The sequence below is a fragment of the Oryx dammah genome, unplaced genomic scaffold (assembly GCF_014754425.2).
Source record: "Oryx dammah isolate SB20612 unplaced genomic scaffold, SCBI_Odam_1.1 HiC_scaffold_5, whole genome shotgun sequence".
NCBI lineage: Eukaryota > Metazoa > Chordata > Mammalia > Artiodactyla > Bovidae > Oryx > Oryx dammah.
The window spans coordinates 29,168,375-29,189,421 of NW_024070189.1; the positions used below are offsets into that span (position 1 = coordinate 29,168,375).

General features: G+C 43.8%; 1 protein-coding gene and 1 non-coding gene across 2 annotated transcripts in view; one reads left to right on the forward strand and one right to left on the reverse strand.

The window, feature by feature from the left end:
* The window catches only part of RASGRF2 (Ras protein specific guanine nucleotide releasing factor 2), a 266,419-nt gene that overhangs the window by 32,136 nt on the left and 213,236 nt on the right, over positions 1–21,047 (reverse strand). The window lies entirely within an intron of this gene.
* Positions 3,803–3,875, forward strand: TRNAG-CCC. Its single transcript has one exon. It is a non-coding gene; the product is annotated as a tRNA-Gly (tRNA).

A 21,047-nucleotide genomic window follows, 5' to 3' on the forward strand; every position in this document is an offset into this window, starting at 1 on the left:
ACCTAATTGGTTTGGGGTGGGGCCCTGCTGACAGGTTTCCTGGGCTGTACTGTGCTCAGTCCTGTCCAACTCTTTGCAACCCTATGGACTGCAGCCCGTCAGGCTCCCCTGTCCATGGGATTCTCCAGGCAAGAATACTGGACTGGTTTGCCATTTCCTTCTCCAGGGGATCTTTCCCACCCAGGGATTGAACTTGGGTCTCCTGCATTGCAGGCAGATTTTTTACTGTCTGAGCCACCAGGGGGGCCCTGAGAGGTAGGAATTCCTCAAAGGGATGTGCGCTTCCCTTATCCTGGAGCACTGCTTTCTCCCCAGGTTTATTCTGTTCATCTTGCAGCGTGAGGAGGTGATGTACTTTATCCTAGGAGCCTTCCTGAGTTGACCCAAAGCCATGGAGAGCTTGTTCTCAGTGTTCCCATGACGCACTCTATAATAACTCACTATACCGTAAGGGCTGATTTAATTGTCTGTTTTCCCATTGGTCCATGAGTCAGTAGCTGGGGCACAGCAATAGCTTTAAAAAAGAAAAAGCTTTTTCAAAGTATAAATTCTGCAATTAATTTCAATACAGGTATGCTAAAGAATAAATGATACACACCCATGAGGCCATGTCAAACAAACATAGGAGTGATAATGAAAGGGTACCCACCTGGCAAAGGTGAGTAGGACCACATGCACACCAAAATGAATGAGAGTAGTAAGTAATAACCAGCTGAATCAAAACAACTTGCAAGCCCCTACTAATGCCCACAAACACATAAATAGATACATACATGAAGAGGGAAGAAGAGAATTATTCTTTACAGTGGACTTCCAATAAATATAAAGGAATATGAGTTAGAAAATCTCCATTTTTGACCAAAGCAGTGGTAACTTATCAGGTAAGGATCATGAATAGATGCCACAATTTATAGGGAAACAGAATTAATAGTGTCAGGGTACCCTCTCCCCTGCAACACCACCATTAGAAATGATTAAATACAAAGGGAGAATCTGACAGGTGTCACCTGAACCCAGTGATCAGTTACTGTCACAGGAATGGAGCAAACCAACATCATGGGCCCACAAGTGTAATGTTCTGTGAAGAATCGTCATTTAGTATTTTTGCCCCAAATGCATAATCTCACACTTGCATTGTGAGGAAGCACTGGCTTGCATGTTCCAAAAATGCTAATGTCATCAAAGACAAAGAAACTAAGAAATTGTTCCAGTTTAAAGGACACCAAAAGCACCACAGATAACCCAAGAGGTGAGCCTGGATTAGATCCAGGATCGAGGGGGAATGCTACACAGGGCATTACTGCAACAACTTAGAATTATGTACCAGTCGAGAGCATCCTATCCATGTTAAATTGCCCTGAATTTGATCATTTTGCTGGGGCTATTTCAGAGCAGGTCCCTGGGAGAGAGGGGAGGAGCGAGAGAAAACGTGAGAAAGGAGAGGGGAGAGAATACACATGTGGTGACCATGTGAACCGTTAGTGACTCCAGATGTGTGGCCACACCTTTTATTTTATTCCAGCATTTTCTCTTGATTTGAAAATTTTTTTAAGTTAAAAATTAATAAAAAGGTCAAGTTGTCGTTTTTTCACACTCTTTTATTATATGTATTCTTGTAAAACATGGACAGCATCCCGGCAGCATCCCGGGATCATCAGGTACTCAGAGATAAACTGAACGCTGCCACACCTTGCTTTCAGATCTGACTCCGACAGACTGTGCAGCATACGGTTTACTTTCCCGACTACACAAAGTTACTCATTATGAGTACATTTTAACTTTAGAGAAAGTAATTCTGAAGCACTACATTCTGACTTCTTTTAAATGATTAGAGGAAATATTGCTCATTGCAATGGATCCAATAAAAAAGCATACTTTCACTATACTAAGTTCCTTCGGTAGTGTCTGCCTCTTTGCAACCCTGTGGGCTGTAGCCCACCAGGCTTCACTGTCCACGGGATTCTCCAGGCAAGAATACTGGAGTGGGCTGCTATACCCTCCTCCAGGGATCTTCTTGGCCCAGGAGCTGAACTGGCATCTCTTATGTATCCTGCATCGGCAGGCGTACACTAACACCACCAACACCACCTGGGAAGCCTGTGTTTAGTAAATTGGGGGCATAAAGTCCATAATTTCGCAAATTATAGGCAATACAAAAGTCTAATTTAAGCTGAATTGAATATTTGTGAACCTCAGTTTGGTGAAAAACAGTGTTGTTAATTCTTCTCAGTATTTCCCTTTCACTGTTTGACAATCAGCACCTCTTCTTCAGAAGCAGGAGCCACTAGGGTGCAAGCAACACCTTCAGACGATATGTGTTCCTAAAATTTCATCTACTTTTTGCCCAACAACTTCTTGACTATTGATTTTATTTTTCAAATGTATGCAAGGAGAAGCGAATAATATTTCCTGCTGTTTTTGTCCTTTGTCCTCCTCCTCCCACCATTTCAAATGTAATGGGAGTGACATTTGTAAACAGTTAATAATCTCACCTACCCCAGTCTTCATGCACTACCAAAGGATTTCTCAGCCATCCAGCATCTTTGCTTAATGAATGTTTGATACTTATTATTGTGATGACTGAGTCCTGGGGCTATGTTGAATCTCTCAATGATGCAAATAATATGATTATCATAAATGGATTAGTTTGAAGGACATCAAGCTGGTGCTTGGACCTCGCTGGGGGCTAATTAGTGGCTTAATCAACAAGCATTCTCCAGTGCCTACTGTGCCCCATTCTGGGCTCAACAGCGGGAACACTTCTGAGACCCCAGGAAGGCAAGTTGTGTGAAAGGTCTTGTTAAGGAAAACAGAATGTAATCTGATTATTCTGAGCTCTAGGAAGACTAGCCTAAGAGAGACCTTTGCAAACTTGGTGAAATCTGCCTAGACACTATCTGAAGTGAGAGGAATGGTTATGGGTGAATTCTCACTTTGCTCATGTAGCTAATATAAAGCAGGTTAGCTAATGATGGCTAAGTACAAAACATAAGAATTTTCACTCAGAATTTTCCTCTACACTTGAACAGGCTTTTATCATGTTCAAAATGACCTCCTGTGTATGATTTCAGCCCTTCCTCAGCCGACCCAGGGGCAGGCAAGGCGGGAACCATAAAGCCGGTTCACACTGGGCCACTGAGGCTGATGGGACGTGATCACACGGGGTGAAATGAGGCCCTTAAGGACATGGCCGCGTGGGGACAGCACAGATCTTCCATCTTATTTCCACCTGTGCTTCTCAAACTGTCCGGTGCCCACGAATCACCGCAGATTCGGGTGCAGAAGGTCTGGAATGGGGACTCAGATTCTACTTTTCTAAGGACCTCCTGGGTTTTGCTGCTCACACTCTGAGTTGACTCACTGGAAAAGACTCTGATGCTGGGAGGGATTGGGGGCAGAAGAAGAAGGGGACGACAGAGGATGAGATGGCTGGATGGCATCACGGACTAGATGGACGCGAGTCTGAGTGAACTCCGGGAGTTGGTCATGGACAGGGAGGCCTGGCGTGCTGCAATTCATGGGGTCGCAAAGAGTCGGACATGACTGAGCGACTGAACTGAACTGAACTGAAGGACCTCCTGGGTTTTGCTGCTCACACTCTGAGTAGCAAAACTTGGCCACTTAAAAAACATCATGTAAAAAGCAGCTCCTCAAAACCTTAGAGAAAAAAATCGGAATCTTCTGATGTACAACTTAGAATGTAAATTTTTCTTTTTTTACCAGAGCATGTAAAATGCAGAATTGGCCATTCAAAAATCCCTGTTAAAAACACTACCTACTACTCAAAAGAAATCTGGGGACTTCCCTGGTGGTCCAGTGGCTAAGACTTTGCACTCCCAATGCAGGGGGCCTGGGTTCAATCCCTGGTCAGGGAGCTAGATTCCACATAGTGAAGATCCAGCACGTGCAACTAAGGCCTGACACAGCCAAATAAATATTTAAAAAAAAAAAAAAGAAAGAAAGAAATCTGAAACATCTAAAAGGCACATGCAGTAAACAGGAGGTAGACTATTTAAACAGGAAGTAGGTAATGGACAGTAAGTTTGCCTAACAACCTTTTTGTAATTTATCTAGAATCTCATTTTTGGCTACATTTCCCCAGGCCCTGAGATAGTGGGGATGTTGGAGGGACACTGGGCTCCTTCTCAAAGGCAGCAATAATGACGCCCACAAGGTGGCGCTCCTGGGTCGCCTGGCTCCTCAGGAGTCTGCAGCGCCTTTCCCAGACCCGCAGGCGGGTGTCGAGCGAACCAGGCCTGAGCCTGGGAGCTTTCAGGGAAGATCAGCAAACAGCACGGCACCCAAGAGGACCTGCAGTCATTGCAACAACCGCTTACTTAGGTTAGTGTTCCTTTTCCAATTCACGAAGCAGGGTTGAGGAGACTGAAGGCTGGAAAAAAGAAACCAGTCTGCTTTCAAAGGCGGAGAGCCCAGAAAATGTGAGACTTTTAACACTTCAGTCTTTAAAAAGGAGACTACAGCTCTTGTTCTTTCAACAGGCACTGAGCATCTTAGCATCTAGGGCTTTAGAGAAGACAGACAGCCAACAGAAGTGGGCGCACGGAGCAGATATTAACCAATAAAATCCAGGGAGAGGGGCTTAACAAGGGACATCTAAAAGCAGGTGCCCATTGAGTCTTAGGAGAGGGGCGGCACCTGGAAGTGTGGGTCTGGGAGCCCCCTGTAAAGAGGTGCCAGCTTAAGCAGAGTGTCGAAGAGTGGAGTGTAATACACAACACCTGCTTAGGAGCAAAAAGTTACCAACAGATGATGCTAGAATCCTCCTGGTAAGCTATTAGGACTTATGGACATTTTACCGAGACCTTACAGACTCAACTCAAACACACTAAACACTCCTGGGAGAGCCAATACCTTCTCCAGGTTACTGAACAACTCCTGAAGTAATTATCACAACTAAGACTTAAGAGTTTGCCACAGGCTAGATGATATTTTAATCACTCTGTTATCTACTTCAACCCTCAACAGCAACAAGTTACAATCGTTATTATTCCCATGTCACGTATGAGGGAGTCAAAGTACTAAGTATCTTGTCCCAAGTCACACAGGTGGCAAGTGGCAGACCCAGGACTCAAACACAGGTAATGCTGGCTAAAACCTGAGTTTTTAACTGCTATACTCTTCAAAGAAGCAGTTATCAGTGAAGGTGTCTTGGCCTGAAAGACACATCTCAACAGCATTACCATGCTGATCCTGAACTACCTTCCATCTACAGTAACAAGGATTTGAGACATGGATCTTGAGACTCAGGTTTGTATGAGTAAGACTAAATCATAGAACAGAAAAATCAGTTTCTCTGGCACTTTACAACTAACCCCTATTGATAGTTTAGGCATCTTGGAAATGACATTCATTCTTGCAGGAGAATAGGGTAATAATTATAATATACCACATATGGCCGAGGGAACTCTAGGACACTGGGAAAGTCTGATTCAATAAGCACAGTTTGGGGGTAAAGAGAATTATGAGAGTAATTTTCTCATTGTAATCAATACAGTGTATTCTTAACAGTGGCCAGAGTTTTTAAAAAGAAAGTGGAAATACTGCAGAGTGGAGTAAAGTCACATAGATAATTTTAATGGATTGAAGGGCTCATAAAGAAGGGGCCTTGGGTGTGCTAGGCTCAAAAATAAGAGCCTAAAGTTTGACTTCACTATTTTCACTGCAAAGCTATTGTTTCCTGTTGTCTTTGACTACAGAAGATGAATTTTTTTTTTTACTTGAAATTGTGATGTAGATTTAGGTTAGATCCAGGCCATTGTGTCAAATGGGAAACTGAGCCAAAGATGCTGACTGATCTTCCCAAATCTGTGCAAATCACCCTGGAGTCTAGGGTGAACGCCATGGATGCTAGTGAACTAAAGGTAATAAGCCGGTCAACCCCTGCGGATTTCAGCTCTTCTGAGGGGAACCTTTATTTAGAACTTCAGTATTGCCACCCGGTCCTAGGGGAGACTGTGCTGAATAAGGGACCCTGCATAGTACCTGGGTTATCTTGTCCACTCGCCACCACCCTCGTCTGCCTGCCTTCTCACCACCTCTGGGCAACCATGACTCTGAATTGGGTTTTCTCCCTGGAAAAAGTGAAAGGTATAGAGTTTTCCAGCATTTCTCATCACCAAACTGCAAGAATATTTTAACCACCTCTTTGTTCACGCTACAAAAAGAACAGCCTAGTTGAAATTTTAAAGAAAGGGCGTTAAGTGTGGAACAGAACCCTACAAAAATACCATAGTAACACTAAAATCTTTATAGTACCTGTTCAACACTTACTAGCTATTAATTACTCATAAGGTTGAGAATCTTCAAAGAGGAACAGAATATATAAGAAATGTATGCCTGACCATCATGTAGGAGTTTATGAACCAGGAAAAGGTAGTAAATTCCAGATATCATTAACCCCCAGATTTGGTAAGCATGCGTGCGCCTGGTGGGCCCTCAAATATTTGTTGGATGAATGGATAAACGTTCTTGGGAGTGTTCTTAACTTCGAGACAAGTGATAATGAGCTACCTAATTCTTCTTAAACTGGCAGTTTGGGAAATTAGTTTAGCAGATGTGAAGTGGGAGGCTACGAGGAGAAGGCACAATGTGAAATGTGGAAGATATGTTAGAACAAAAATAACCGGGGAGAGGCAAATGGCGATGAATGATACCAACTCAGCGCGGGAGCTATGCAGAAAATCATTTATTCCATCATTTTCTAACAAATGACTCTGCATGTGAATGACTTGCTAAAATGCAGCCTCTAGACCTGAACAGCTATGCTTAGAAGAATTTTAAATACTGCCCTACAACCTTGAAATCCAATAGCTCCTGAGCTTACATCTCTGAGCTTCAAGAGAGAATCAGCCAGTTTAAAGGCCTTTCTCAGGAAAAAAAGACAATTTTTCCACATGCTGTGTTTTCCATTGGTTTCTAGATAAGTGTTAACTGATATGGAATTGTCTCTTTCAAGATAATGGCAAGGATCAGAGGGAGAAAGAAAAGTGTGGAAGAGCCTGGTTTTAATCCTGATTTTGTAACTTTCTTAATTAAAGAAGGCCACATGCCAGGAAAATTTAACTTGAATAAAAACCTTACCAAAATGCTAGAATGTATTCTCTAAGCTATGCTTTGTCCTTCCTTCCCGGATTCATGAGAGGGGAAAAGACTGATAAAGCTGGTAAGTTTTCCCCACAGAGAAGACAGACTCAGAATCATAGGAATCTGGTAGAATTAGAAACTTCAATGTCCATCCAGAGAGAAAATTTACCCGAGCAGATGAGACGATATAGGTGGGTGACTCTGGGGAGCAGAGTTGGGAGGAAAGAAACACAAAGCAAAAGTCAGCAGGTGAGACAACATCTTGGACCCGAATGAACCGTCTGATGCACCAGTGTTAAGCGGGCTCTTCCAAGTGCTAAGGTGACTGAAAGTAACAGAGGCCACTGGTCCTGAGGACTTGATGGCACGCCATGGTCTCCAGAAATACTTCCAATGACCCAAGAGCATGCAGAATGCAAACTGGGAAAAATGAGGATCCCCACAGCACCTTTAATCAGAAAACTCTTACAGCAGAGATAAGAACCTATCAAAGTACATACAATCCCTTGTGTGCTTCTCTGAATTTTCTCTGTCAATGCAATCCATCCACAAAAGGTTAAAGAATCCCACTAGTTCTACAGGGAAAACTACATTTTTGTCTCGGCAACTAATGGAAACTGAAAAGAAGTTCCATTTAATACATCTTCTTTAACTCTTAATTCTATTTCACACTGACTTAAATAAATCCTGATGAAAATGTCTTGCCAAACATTTTTTAAAAGACAAGCATGGAAAGCTTAAGGAGAGTTTAAAGGATAACAATATAGATGCATAAAAGATAAGAAAAACCTCTGGTAAGCAGTTCAAGAAACAAGAATCTTGTTTGCCTGGACCACAGAAAGAGTTAAGATCTATCCTCAAGCTTAAAAGAAAAAAAGAGAGAACCCATATCTATCAGCTAATAGTTTCTTATATATTTTCTAGAGCAGTCTGACAAATCATTCCTTTCTGTAGAAGAACCCCATACAGATCATTTGGTCAAGTTCACAGACTTACAGCAAACGCACACTGGAATCCAGACTAGAATTCAGGTTTCTGGATTTTGTTCCTCATGTGAGTCTTTTTTGACCCAGAAACTAAAGTGAAATGCAATGCCCAACACAGTCTATTCTGAGGGGAGGAGAGGACAATGTCAATAACCACCACAACAAAATTCAGCAGGATCAAACACCCACTGATTAAAATAAGTACCAGCCTACATGTCCAGGAAATCAGAAGGAGTGAAAAGGACATAGCTATTTTAATTAAATTAGATACAGCTTTCTCTACTGGGCTGCCTTTATGGGAAGTCTTGGGCTTCCTTGGTGGCTCAGCGGTAGAGAATCTGCCTGCCAATGCAGGAGACACGGGTTCGATTCCTGGGTCAGGAAGATCCCCTGGAGAAAGAAATGGCAATCCATTCGCGTATTCTTTCCTGAAAACTCCCATGGACAGAGGAGCCCGATGGGCTACAGTCCATGGGGTCACAAAGAGTCAGACAGGATTGAGCAACTAAACAAAAGCAGCAAATGGCCAAATCTGGGCTTGTCCTGGTTTGCACCTGGTGGATGTTTGCGATTTCTTAGCTTCGACATTTAGAGGCCAACGGTGGTAGTGTGGACAGCTAGAAGCAAATTGGGACCAATTAATAAGGATGAGACTAATATAAAAACTACGTCCATGGATTATGTTTCTATTTGGTGGTTTTTATAAAAGCATTTGCAAGGTTGAGGTAATACACACTAATTTACCATTAAAAATAAATATTTCAGAGACTTCCCTTGTGGTCCAGTGTTTCAGAATCCACCTTCCAATGCAGGGGACGTGGGTTCTATCCCTCATTGGAACATTAAGATCCCACATGCCGCAGCACATGTGCGGGCTTGCCAAGCCTGCAATTACTGAGCCTGACTGCCGCAACTAAGACCTGGTGCAGCCAAAATAAACAAATATTTTTAAATATTTCATAGCTTCCAGCATCTCACAATGTGACTGAATTCTCTCTTCTTGTTCTCGGCATCCCCATCAGAACCCACAGGCAGGGGAAGGCCTAGGAGCCTCCCTGTACTACCTGAGCGATGAGGCCACAGCCCAATCCACCTGGGATACTGGTGGGATGTCTGGGGTCCTGAGGCCTTGAAAACAGCAGGGGTTTTTCTAGTCTGTGACCTTGGACAGCACCTCCAACTTCTGCCCTGGCAGTGCCCAGGGGAGACTGGTACGGGAGACGGCTAATCACTGTCTGAATGCAGGAGGCACAGCAGTGGTTGCTGGAAGGGGGCAGGACTCTGCCCAACCTTTAGCAAGCACAAATCCTTTGTCTAAGTGACACAGGGTCTAGGGCCAAAGTCTCAGAGAAGACTAAGAAATAGAGAACGGAAGGGTTGTCAGTGCTAACATATGACATGCTCACTGTCTGGGGTCACAAGTGGCTTTTTCCTATCTGTTTGGAGTGCTCTGCATCCTGAGTGTTAGCTGGCGAGATGCAGGGGCCGTGAGATGGGTGGTTGAGAACCTGAGCTGGGCAGCCAGCAGCCCAGGTGTGAAACCTGGTTCTGCCACTGGCCACTGGTGACATCTCAGGCAAATTATTATTTCGTCCCCAGGCTTCAATTTCACCATCTGTGAAACGGAAACTATACCTTCCCTCCCGCAAAAGGCTGGAGTGAGGAGTGAATGAGTGTTTGAAAACCACTTAGAACAGCAACTGACATTAATACAGTATTGTTAAAGAACCTTTTGAACACTCTGGGAGCCTGGCACTCAGAATGCATCCTCAGACAGCACACTGCCTTCTGGGGGCGGCAGGGGTGGGGAGGTTAGGTTTTCAAGTTGCCTGTGAAAGACCGAGTGTCCCACTCTGTAACTAAGACCATCTCAAACCTCAGGCTGGCGCAGAGATCATTCCCCTGGAACCCCAGAGCTCCTCCTCCCGGGTGTCAGGGACACATCTCCCCAGGAAGTGGACGCCGGGGACTCACATTCAGCGGTGGTGAGGATGCCGGGGAGGGACATTTGTAAGGTCCTGGTCACCTTTAGGAGAATGAGGTCAGGAAGCACCCAGGTGTGGCAGAGAGTACTGTGGTCCGGGGAGGGACTCTTTCTCCTGAGAAAGCTCCAAGATCAGGCATCCCTACTCTGAAGGCTGTCTCATGAGTGGAAAGAAAATCCACGACTCAGGAGCAGAGTCTGGGTGGCCCGTATAGCTGGGGAGAGTCTCCCAGGCAGACTGGTAGGAGCAGTATAGACAAGGAGGGGGTGGGCCCGAGGACAGGACAGGGCTGGACGCAGGCTGAGAGCCGTCAGACCAGGCAGGAGCTGCCTGGTCAGCAGCGGGTTCTCTCTTATCCATCTCATTCTTCCACGCACAACAAAAGTCTGCCACGTGCTTGTCCTGGCCAACCTCCATTTCAGATTTGGAGCACAGAATAAATCTGAACTTAGTACTTTAAGTTGACACTGGATTTATGTTTCCCTAAGCAAGGCTAAAAATTTTAAAAATTTAAAGGGGCCTCCTGGGGCTTCCCCAGCAGTTCAGCAGTAAAGAATCCATCTGCAGTGCAGGAGAGGTGGGTTTGATCTCTGGGTCGGGAAGATCCCCTGGAGAAGGAAATGGCAACCCACTCCAGTATTCTTGCCTGGCGAATCCCATGGACGGCGGAGCCTGGTGGGCTTCAGTCCATGGGAATCACAAAAGAGCTGGACATTTCTCAGCAACTAAACAACAACAATAAATAAATAATAACCTAGTAAATACAGTGTGTGCATGCTCGGTTGTGTCTGACTGCTGCCCCATGGACTGTAGCCAACCAGGCCCCTCTGCCATGGAACTTTCCAGGCAAGAATATTGGTGTGGGTTGCCATTTCTTTCTCCAGGGGATCATCCCAGCCCAGGGATGGAACCCATGTCTCCTGCATCTACTGTACTGGCAGGTGTACTGGAAGCCCCAGTAAACACAGTATATGTCCATAAAATCCAGTTTTAAAAGGGCTCTCTGTCACCCGTCAAAATAAGAAAAAGAACGGATGAACTGATAAGCTCTCATTTTAGGACGTCCTGATCCCTGAGGTCTTTGAACACACTAAGTACAGGCCATCACAGCGGCACCTACTTTTCTGCCTCAATTAGTCAACAGGGCATGTTTCCACTGTACCGCTGGCCTGGGGTCGCAGGTCCAAAGCCCAAACATAAGGGTGCTCGTTGTCCTTTCTTACTGAGAAAAAGCCATCATCTTCTCTGTGCGATTTATAACTGTAATACCAATGTTCCATAAAGATTTTGCTTTTGCTTCAATAAACCCAGTCTGGGTATTTCCTTCTTCAGCAAGCTCACTGGGGCCCTGGTGGAGACCACCCACCCAGGTTCCTGCTTCAGAAGAATGGGGCCCTGCAGGGCAGTGGAAGGACAGGACATCAGAGCTGGGTCTACTTACTGCTGAACTCTTGAGTGGCCTGTTACACTGTAGCCACTAATCACACATGGCCAGAGGCTACTGTTCTGGATACCATAGACATAGAACCTTTCCATCACTATAGAAAATTCCCTGGGCAGTACAGATTGAATCTCCCTGAGACCTAATGGCTTCACTGGTCAAATAGGGGTAGTGGCATTTTGTCTGAAGGCCTGGATTCAGCCCAGATTCCACCTTCACAGGGCTCTCCCAAGAACAGCCATACACAAAGTTCTGAGCATCCATCTAGAATGGTTACTCCAACAGGAATTGTTGTTCAGTCACTCGGTCATGTCCAACTCTTAGCAACCCCATGGACTGCAGCAGATCATGCTCCTCTGTCCTCCACTATCTCCCAGAGTTTGTTCAAATGCATGTCCATTGAGTTGGTGATGCATTCCAACCATCTCATCCTCTGTCCATGCATTCCAACCATCTCATCCTCTGTCATCCCCTTTTCCTCCTGCCCTCAATCCTTCCCACCATCAGGGTCTTTTCCAATGAGTTGGCTCTTTGCATAAGGTGGCCAGAGTACTGGAGCTTCAGCTTCAGCATCAGCCCTTCCAGTGAATATTCAGGGTTGATTTCCTTTAGGACTAACTGGTTTGATCTCCTTGCAGTCCAAGGGACTCTCAAGAGTCTTCTCCAGCACCACCATTTGAAAGCATCAATTCTTCAGTGCTCAGGCCTATTTAGGGTCCAACTCTCACATCTGTATATGCTACTGGAAAAACCATAGCTTTGACTATATGGCCCTTTGTCGGCAAAGTGATATCTTTGCTTTTTAATATGTGGTCTAGGTTTGTAATAGCTTTCCTTCCAAGGAGCAAGCATCTTCTAATTTCATGGCTGCAGTCACCATGCATAGTGATTTTGGAGCTCAAGAAAATAAAAGCTGTCACTGCTTCTATTTTTTCCCCTTCTATTTGCCATGAAGTGATGGGACCACATGTCACTATCTTAGTTTTTTAATGTTGAATTACAATGAAACACTACTCAGCCATGAAAAAATGAAATAATGCCATCTGCAGCAACATGGATGCAACTAGAGATTATCCTACTAAGTGAAGTAAGTCAGAAAAAAAAGACAAATACCATATGATATCACTTATATATGAATCTAAAATATGACACAAACGAACATTTCCACAAAACAGAAACAGACTCACAAACATAGAGGATAGATTTGTAGTTGCCAAAGGGAGGGGAGGCGCGAGAAGGAGGGACTGGGAGTTTGGGGTTAGCAGATGCAAATTATTATATATAGAATGGAACAACAACAAAACAACAAGGTTCTACCATACAGCACAGGGAACTACATTCAGTATCCTGTGATAAACTGTTAATATTAATACAATGGAAAAGAATATAAAATGGAATGCATACATACATATATGCATACACACATATATATAACTGAATCACTTTGCTGTATGGCAGAAATTAACAAAATATTTTAAATCAAGTATATTCAATAAAAAATTACATAAACATGTTATACAAAAGAATAACCTGGGGTAAATGAATGTAATGGGCAAATAAAGGGTTTTATTCTGAATGTATAAAAAGTACACAAAATCAATAAGAACAATGCTAAAACTAAGGAAAAAAAAAAGAAAAACTGAGCAATGCCCAGGAAGTGGGACATTGACTGGAAGGGGCCTCTCCGATGCCAGAAATATTCCATTTCTTAATCAGGGTGGGAGATGCACAGGTGTGTATGTGGGTAAAACGTCACTGAGTTCTACCCATGTTCAATGCCCTTCATACAAAGTATATAATATCTAAACACAATGTAAAAAAGCATTTAAACCAAGGTATTCTTCATCAGCAGCTAAAATGCTTTGTCCATCATAAAATGAATGTAAGAGGACAGAAGTTAGAAACATAGTAAGTGAGTTATCTTGATCACTTCCGTGAAACTTGCTCTGCCAAGGTTACCTACACTTCCTGTACCGTGAACAATAATGAAATAATTGGGCAGCAGTACTGTATCTCAGTGACCTCATTAAATTGCTCTACAGGCCATCCTTCCCCACCCTTTAGGGTGGGCACCAGAGTTTCCAGAAGCTTCAGTTATAAGAACAATCTCTTCAGTCAAAATGTCCAATCCAATACATGAATCGAAGTTCCATTTCCGTCCAGAATACACCAGTTCCCTCCTGGCCCGGCCTGGCTGGCCTCGAGCCTGGGACTCTGCATGGGAGGCCCCTTCTCTTTCCCCTACTTCCTCTCTGCTTTCTTGCTATCACTTCTGACCTTCCAGGGGAAGAAGGTTTAGCCTGGCATACTGCGGCAGGTGGAGCCTGGCCCTGGTTCCTTCTGGACATGGCAGATGGGGCAGTGCCAAGCTCCTCCTTTCGCGGCATTTGTGGGGTTTCTGGAGACCTCTCTGCTGGAGACTTAAGGCCCACTGCCTGACTCAGGCTCACGCTCACATCTACCCCAGTGTCGGGCACACTCTGGTACTCAGTTCTTATCAGTGAATGAGTGAAGGAGGTGAGAAAACAGAAAAGGGAAGTAGCAGTGTTCCCTCCACAAACTCTTTTGGGAAAATTTTAACGTAATTAGGTCGTTTTTGTCAGACCTAACACTTTTAAAACATGTAGGCTAATTCCCTTTAGCTTACAATTAAGAAAATATATGATTGTTTCATTCTCAGGTACTTCTTATTCTGATGGTGCCCACAGTCTGATGAAGTGAGCCGCAACCTGTGGACACAGCTGCAGGCTCTTTTCTCAGTGCCATTCCATGGTTTGTAATAACCCACAAACAAGTGGACAGAGTATTTTTTCAGAATTAGTTGATCAATAAGACAACTCAGGAAAATCCAAATTGCTGTAAATTGTACATACGAGACCTTCCATAGATACTAGAACACAGATCTGAGTTGTTTATAGCCAGCCTCGAAGTCCCTCCCCAACTTGGCTGTGCACAGAGGACACAGGCAGAAACACTAATTCAAAAAGATACATGCACCCCAGTGTCCACAGAAGCACTATTCACAGTTGCCAAGACATGGAAGCAACCTACACCAACAGATGAATGGATACAGAAGGCGTGGTGTATATTATATGGACAATGGAATATTACTCAGCCGTTAAAAAGAACGAAATTTTGCCATTTGCAGCAAGATGGATGGACTTGGAGGGTATTATGTTAAATGAAATACAGACAGAGAAAGACAAATACTGTATGATATCACTTATATGTGGAATCTAAAAAATCTACAACACAGGAGAATAGACTCACAGATTTAGAAAACAAACAGTTAGCAGTGGGGAGATGAAGGAGGGAGGGGCAATATAGGAGTGAGGGGTTAAGAGGTGCAAACTATTATGTATAAAATACACTACAAGGATATATTGTACAACGTGGGGAATATAGCCAATATTTTATGATAACCTTAGAGTTTAACCTTTAAAAATTGTGAATCACTCTACTGTATACCTGTAAGTTATAAAATATTGTACATCAACTATACTTCAATTAAAACAATTTTTTTAAAGCTCTGCAGTCCAGGAACCTGCAGACACCTTGTAATCAGGAATTGTGAGAAGGACACATAAGGCTGCCCAGCATGACACCCCCAAGGAGGGTGTGGACACCCAGTTGAAAACACTTTCTCTACTCAGACTTTCTACACACACAGCCTTGATTTCCATTAGTGGTTTTAGTCTCTGCCTTGGCTGACTTGGGAAACTTAAAGGCTAGAAAATGACTTTCTGGAGAGAATGAACAACAGCAACATTAAAGTGTAAACTCAACAGCTATCCCTGGGCAATTACCATGTAGTCAGCATTGCAGAGCCAGTGAAAGGAGATACAAAGATGAATGAGGCAAGACACCCTGTGTGGAGGGAGCTTCCAGGCTGGTTGGAGGGAGAGGAAATGTACATCTCTCCTGTCCTTAGCTGGAAGGGGCTGTACCTATGTTGTACCTTATGTCCTTCATGTTTCTTAATTCAACATCACCTTTAATTCTCTCTACAGTCTTAGGTAAGGGAAAACATGGACAGTCGTTCTCCTTTTTAGAAGAGGAAATTAGCCTCCCTAGAGAGTCTGAGTAACCAGTTCAGGGCCCCAGAGAAGACCCAATGGCAGAGCTGGAAGAACACAGCCCCATCCCAACTCTAGGCTGCTGATCCATAGACAAGTGCATATGTGAGAAACTCAGCTCACCTTGTGGCTTCATTTTCAACATGGAAGGAGAAAAATGAGTGAAAAAGCATGACAAGATGAGGAGAAGTTAGGGGAGAGCACATTCACAGGAGAGAAATTTTAAAATCAGGAAAAAAATGAAACATTTTAGCCTTACCAAATACTAAAGAAAAGGCTAGGAGAGGAAGTGGCACCCTAGCACTACATTTAGGGGGATAGGGAGAGCTGAAGGTGACATCCTAGAGAAGTTTCTATTTCTCTGGAGACCCATACCCATAATTCTGCAGTTCTTTCTTTATTTCTCCTGAAATAAGTTCAGGATAGTATCTGCCAACATGAGTTACCTTTGATGAGAACTGAGAAATAAATGCATCATCTCTGATACTTTATAGAAGACTCAATTTTCTAGATTATTTGTAGACAAATTTGCATCTTGCTGTTTCACTGTGGTTGTTTTCTACAGATTGCAATGGTGCCCCCTAGTTAGTCTACCATGTGAGGAAAAATGCACTTGTGAGCATGCTGTGCTGCTTTCTGAAATGCATTCAACTCCTTACTAATTTTCTTATAAAGCTACTACTTCAAAACAGTCAAGTTGTCACAATAACATTGCATCCTTCCTTAAATGGGCTCAACTGGTACTGAATGAATCAGATAAGAAAAACAATCTCTTGTCCAAGCCCTTCATTTGTGATGTGAAAACCAGAGACAACAAAGACGGTGGGATTTCTCTGGCGAGACTCCCCACTTCACTTCAGTGATTAAGAATTTGCCTTGCAATGCAGGGGACATGGGTTCAATTCCTAGTCAGGGGATCTAATGTCCCACATGACGTGGAGCAAATAAGCCCGTGGGTCACAACTAGAGAGAGCCTGTTCATCACAATGGAAGATACCACGTGATGCAACGAAGATCATGTGTGCCACAATTAAGACCCAACGCAGCCAAATTAATTAATTTTAAAAAACCCTCAAATATGGGGGTTAATTGACAGAGTCAGATTAGAGCTCAAGTTTTCTGACCAGCAGTCTCAAGTCCTATTACCTCTGTGAGAGTAAATACCTTTAAACAAACCTGGATAGTCAAGGCTATGGTTTTTCCAGTGGTCATGTATGGATGTGAGAGTTGGACTGTGAAGAAAGCTGAACGCTGAAGAATTGATGCTTTGCTTTTGAACTGTGGTGTTGGAGAAGACTCTTGAGAGTCCCTTGGACTGCAAGGAGGTCCAACCAGTCCATCCTAAAGGAGATCAGTCCTGGGTGTTCATTGGAAGGACTGATGCTGAAGCTGAAACTCCAACACTTTGGCCACCTCATGCGAAGAGTTGACTCATTGGAAAAGACTCTGATGCTGGGAGGGATCGAGGGCAGGAGGAGAAGGGGAAGACAGAGAATTAGATGGCTGGATGGGATCCACGACTCGATGGACATGAGTTTTAGTGAACTCCAGGAGTTGGTGATGGATGCGGAGGCCTGGTGTGCTGCGATTCATGGGGTCTCAAAGAGTCAGACACGACTGAGCAACTGAACTGAACTGAAACCTGGATAAAGGCTTGGAGCTGTTAATCCTTCTTCAAGCACCATGGTGGTCACCTTGCTTGGGGGTCTATCAAGTCGGGGGCCATGCATCCACCTCCTCTAACTCAGCTGGCTCAGGTGGTACTGCAGTGGTGACAGGAGGTGGTGGGCACACAATGTGGCCTCCAGGACCGTGAGCTGAAACCAGGTCTGTCTGGTTTCTATTGGAACTGTTTACCAACCCATTATCAAGAGCCTGCCTTGACCTGCTCTTCATAACAACCCATTAATTGATTCCACTCTCCATTAAGTGGTCATGACTGAATGCTTTAAAAAGCTCTGGTCTGTGCAGTGATTGCATAGGAAATAGAATGAATTTGGGGAAAGAATATACTTTAATTTTAATGACATTTTAATTAAAATTGAGTTTAATGACATTTTAATTGTAATTCCAGTTGTATAAATAGAGAGTTTTGTTTAAAATCCATTACCATATGAAACTCTAAAACAGTGCTTTAAGTTCTTATCATGCTCTTCAAAATTCAGAAAAGAGAATTAAAATGAAAGTACTTACTTTCTCAAAATATTAAAATAGCAACTTCTCTTATAGCTTGAAGTGTTGTTACCAACTTGTAATTAAAACTTAAAGTCTAAGCTTAGGATCCAGGCCATGAGGTGTAATTAAAAGCACTCTGGCTTTAGAAATGGATAGGCCTGGGCTCAAGTCCCACCAAAAGCAAGTCAGTAAAGCGAGGAAGGGAGACCTGGACACTGAAGCCAGCAAAAAAATGTCCTAAAGCTGTTTTCCAATAAGCAGAAATGCTACAGAAATGCCTGCGCCTCACGCACTGATTGGGAGATGGTGATGGAGAACTCACTTGAACGAGGAAGGTGACAAGTTGTGCACATGATGAAGTTATACCAGGATAATCCGACACCAACCACACATCACAACAATCCACTTACATGAGCAGGCAAAGTAAGAAAAGACAAGTGAGTGAGTGGTAAGAACTGCCTTTGGCACATCAGGGTCTAAATTTTATACAGTAATCCTGACAGGAGAAAAGACTGGATACCCGAGCAGCTTTACTGTCCACACATGTAGAGATGTTCCACTTTGATATAGAGAGGGTCTGGGATGCTAAAATTGATTGCAAAGTGCTTTCCCATGTATAAGCACATCTGAAGTGACAGGCTGCAAAGTATCTGAACTGTCCAAATAAAAGCTAAAACCTAGGGTGCTTTTTGTTGCACATAGAAGATTTTATTTCCAAGATGACAGCTTCATTTTAGTCCATTTCACCCACACTTGGAAGGGGAAAAGGGTTTGCTAGGAAATTAACCAAGCACCATTTCTTATCCTGCCTTTGCTTTTCTAATTAAGGATTCAGGTTTGTGGCTGCCTTTCCAGCCAAGTTCACTCGGAACTGGCAGACGCAATTCTCTGGGACTAGGATGTGAGCTCTGGAGTTCAACAGTTCCTGGTTCAAGTCCAGGTTCTACCACTTAGAAGTGCTGTGACTTTTGGTACTTCATGTCTGGGATTCAACTGTAAGATATAGACAATAAAATAAAACAGCAAGTTCAGGTTGACCTCTGGAGTAGGTGTCCAGTAAATTTTTGTACCCTCTCCTTTCCATTTACAAAGTCTTCCTCCCAGGATTCTGCTGCACCACATGAAACTTTGCACCTGCTGCATTTAGTCATCTGTGTGACTACCCATCTATCTAGGCCTCCCTGTTGGCTCAGTGGTAAAGAATCTGCCTGCCAATGCAGGAGATGTGGCTTCAATCCCTGAGTCAGGAAGATCCCCTGGGGAAAGAAAACGGCAACCCACTCCAGTATTCTTGCCTGGAGAATCTCATGGACAGAGGAGCCTGGTGGGCTGCAGTCCATGGGGTCACAGGAGTCGGGCAAGACTTAGTGACTAACCAACAACATCTATTTATCAATCATCTCCTTCTATCTATCTAGGGTGCTTTTGGATTAGAACTAAAGGCCATTTGGACACAATCTGAATTAAGAGACTCTTGCTTTCATATCAATCCATTTTCTATTTCAGTAGCTAATGGCTTGGTGCTATTCAGCCTGATATTGCCTGTATGCACACATGTATACCTAAATGTACAATGTAGCTGTTAAATCAGATGATAACACTTTACTGTAAATCTCTTAATTATAAGTTATAGATTTAGTACACCAATCTCTTCCTATCTATGAACTGTCTTTACCAAAAGTAAAATAACCCCAGTCTACTGTAATTTGAATTGAGGTACTTTTCTAGCTACTCTAAGTATTATATGTGAATTGTGGGGGAGGGACCCCAGTTTGAGATCATTAGAGGAAGAGGGCGCTGGGGATTGATAAAAGGGATAAAAGGAAAGTGAGGCTAACAGGGAGGTGGGGTTAGAGTTTTTGAGGGAAGACGTGGAGGAGAGGAAGGAGCTGGGACCAAGGAAACCTGGGCTGTGACCGGTGCTGTGACTGCAAGTCTTGGCATGAACTTTCAGGGCCAAAGCTCTGACTGGAGAAGAGAACCACACAGCATCTGCTCAACTTGGTCTATCAAAACTACTCTGCATCTCCAAGCTACTGTCAGACCCAGGAATCAGAAGCCAAGACTCTGAGTCAAAAATCAGAGATGCCAGGATGGACAGTCAGGTGGCAGAGAAACATCATTATCATGTTTTATCTGCAGTGAAGCAAAAGGGATTCAAAGCAGCTCACTGACATTGTGGAAGAGAGAGACTAGACATTTCCAATGAGCTAAGGATGGTTCTCTGAATTTGAGTCATATAGGATCCATTGTTATTTATCTAAGATGTACAAGATGAAGTGCTTACAGCCTTTATTGATGTGCTGTACTTGCTTTTATTTTAATTACTATTTAGGAGCTGTCATGGGCCAGCTAGTGGTGAGGTCCACATCCCACTTGTTCCAATTAATGAACTGTCCTGCCACTGGGTTTTCAGGAGCCTGGCCCTCGCGAGACTCTCTCTGATGAACGGTCATTACCAAGGACCAGGCAGCAGAACCTGAGTAGGATGGCCTCTGAGAATATAATGAAGTGAGACATGGGAATTCCTTGCATTTTTTCCCTCCACTCACTAGCTAACTCACACTTTATATATTTCCCATGTGCTGATCTGAGCCATGAAGGGCCCCCTTCTCTCTCCATAACTCCCCTTGCAGGGTGCTAGCCAGCCTGCATCAGGAAGGCCCACCACTTATTTGACAGTGGGGACATTGTTTGGCACAATTCATGCCCTGAGTCAATGAGGCAAAGGGGGCCCTTGCTTTATTTTGTGAAATGGATACAAAGTCTATAAACTTGCACTGAATATGCACAAATAGAAAACAAGCAAGTGTCCTGTCAGCATGATGCAATTTAAAAACAGAATACAGTAGACTCTTGAGAAACAGATTCAAACTATGTGGGTCCACTTGTATGCAGACTGTTTTCAATTGTAAGCACTACCACACTGCACAGTCTGAGGTTGGTTGAATCCGTGGATGTGGAGGAACCACATACATCACAGGACCACAGGCACAGAGGGCCAGATGTAAGCTATACACAAGTGTTCCACTGCACAGAGGGCTGGCGCACCTAACCACCACATTGCTCAAGAGTTGGGAATTCCCTGGGGGTCCGGTGGCTAAGACTTCACACTCCAAGTATAGGGGGCCCAGGTTCAATCCCTGGTCCAGGAACGGGATCCCACATGCCTCAACTAAGAGTCAACTGTACTTGAAACAAAACATCAAAGGAGGTGAAGGCAAAAGTGTCTTTTGAATCATGCTGAGGAAACACCCCCATGTTTGGTACCAGAATGCTG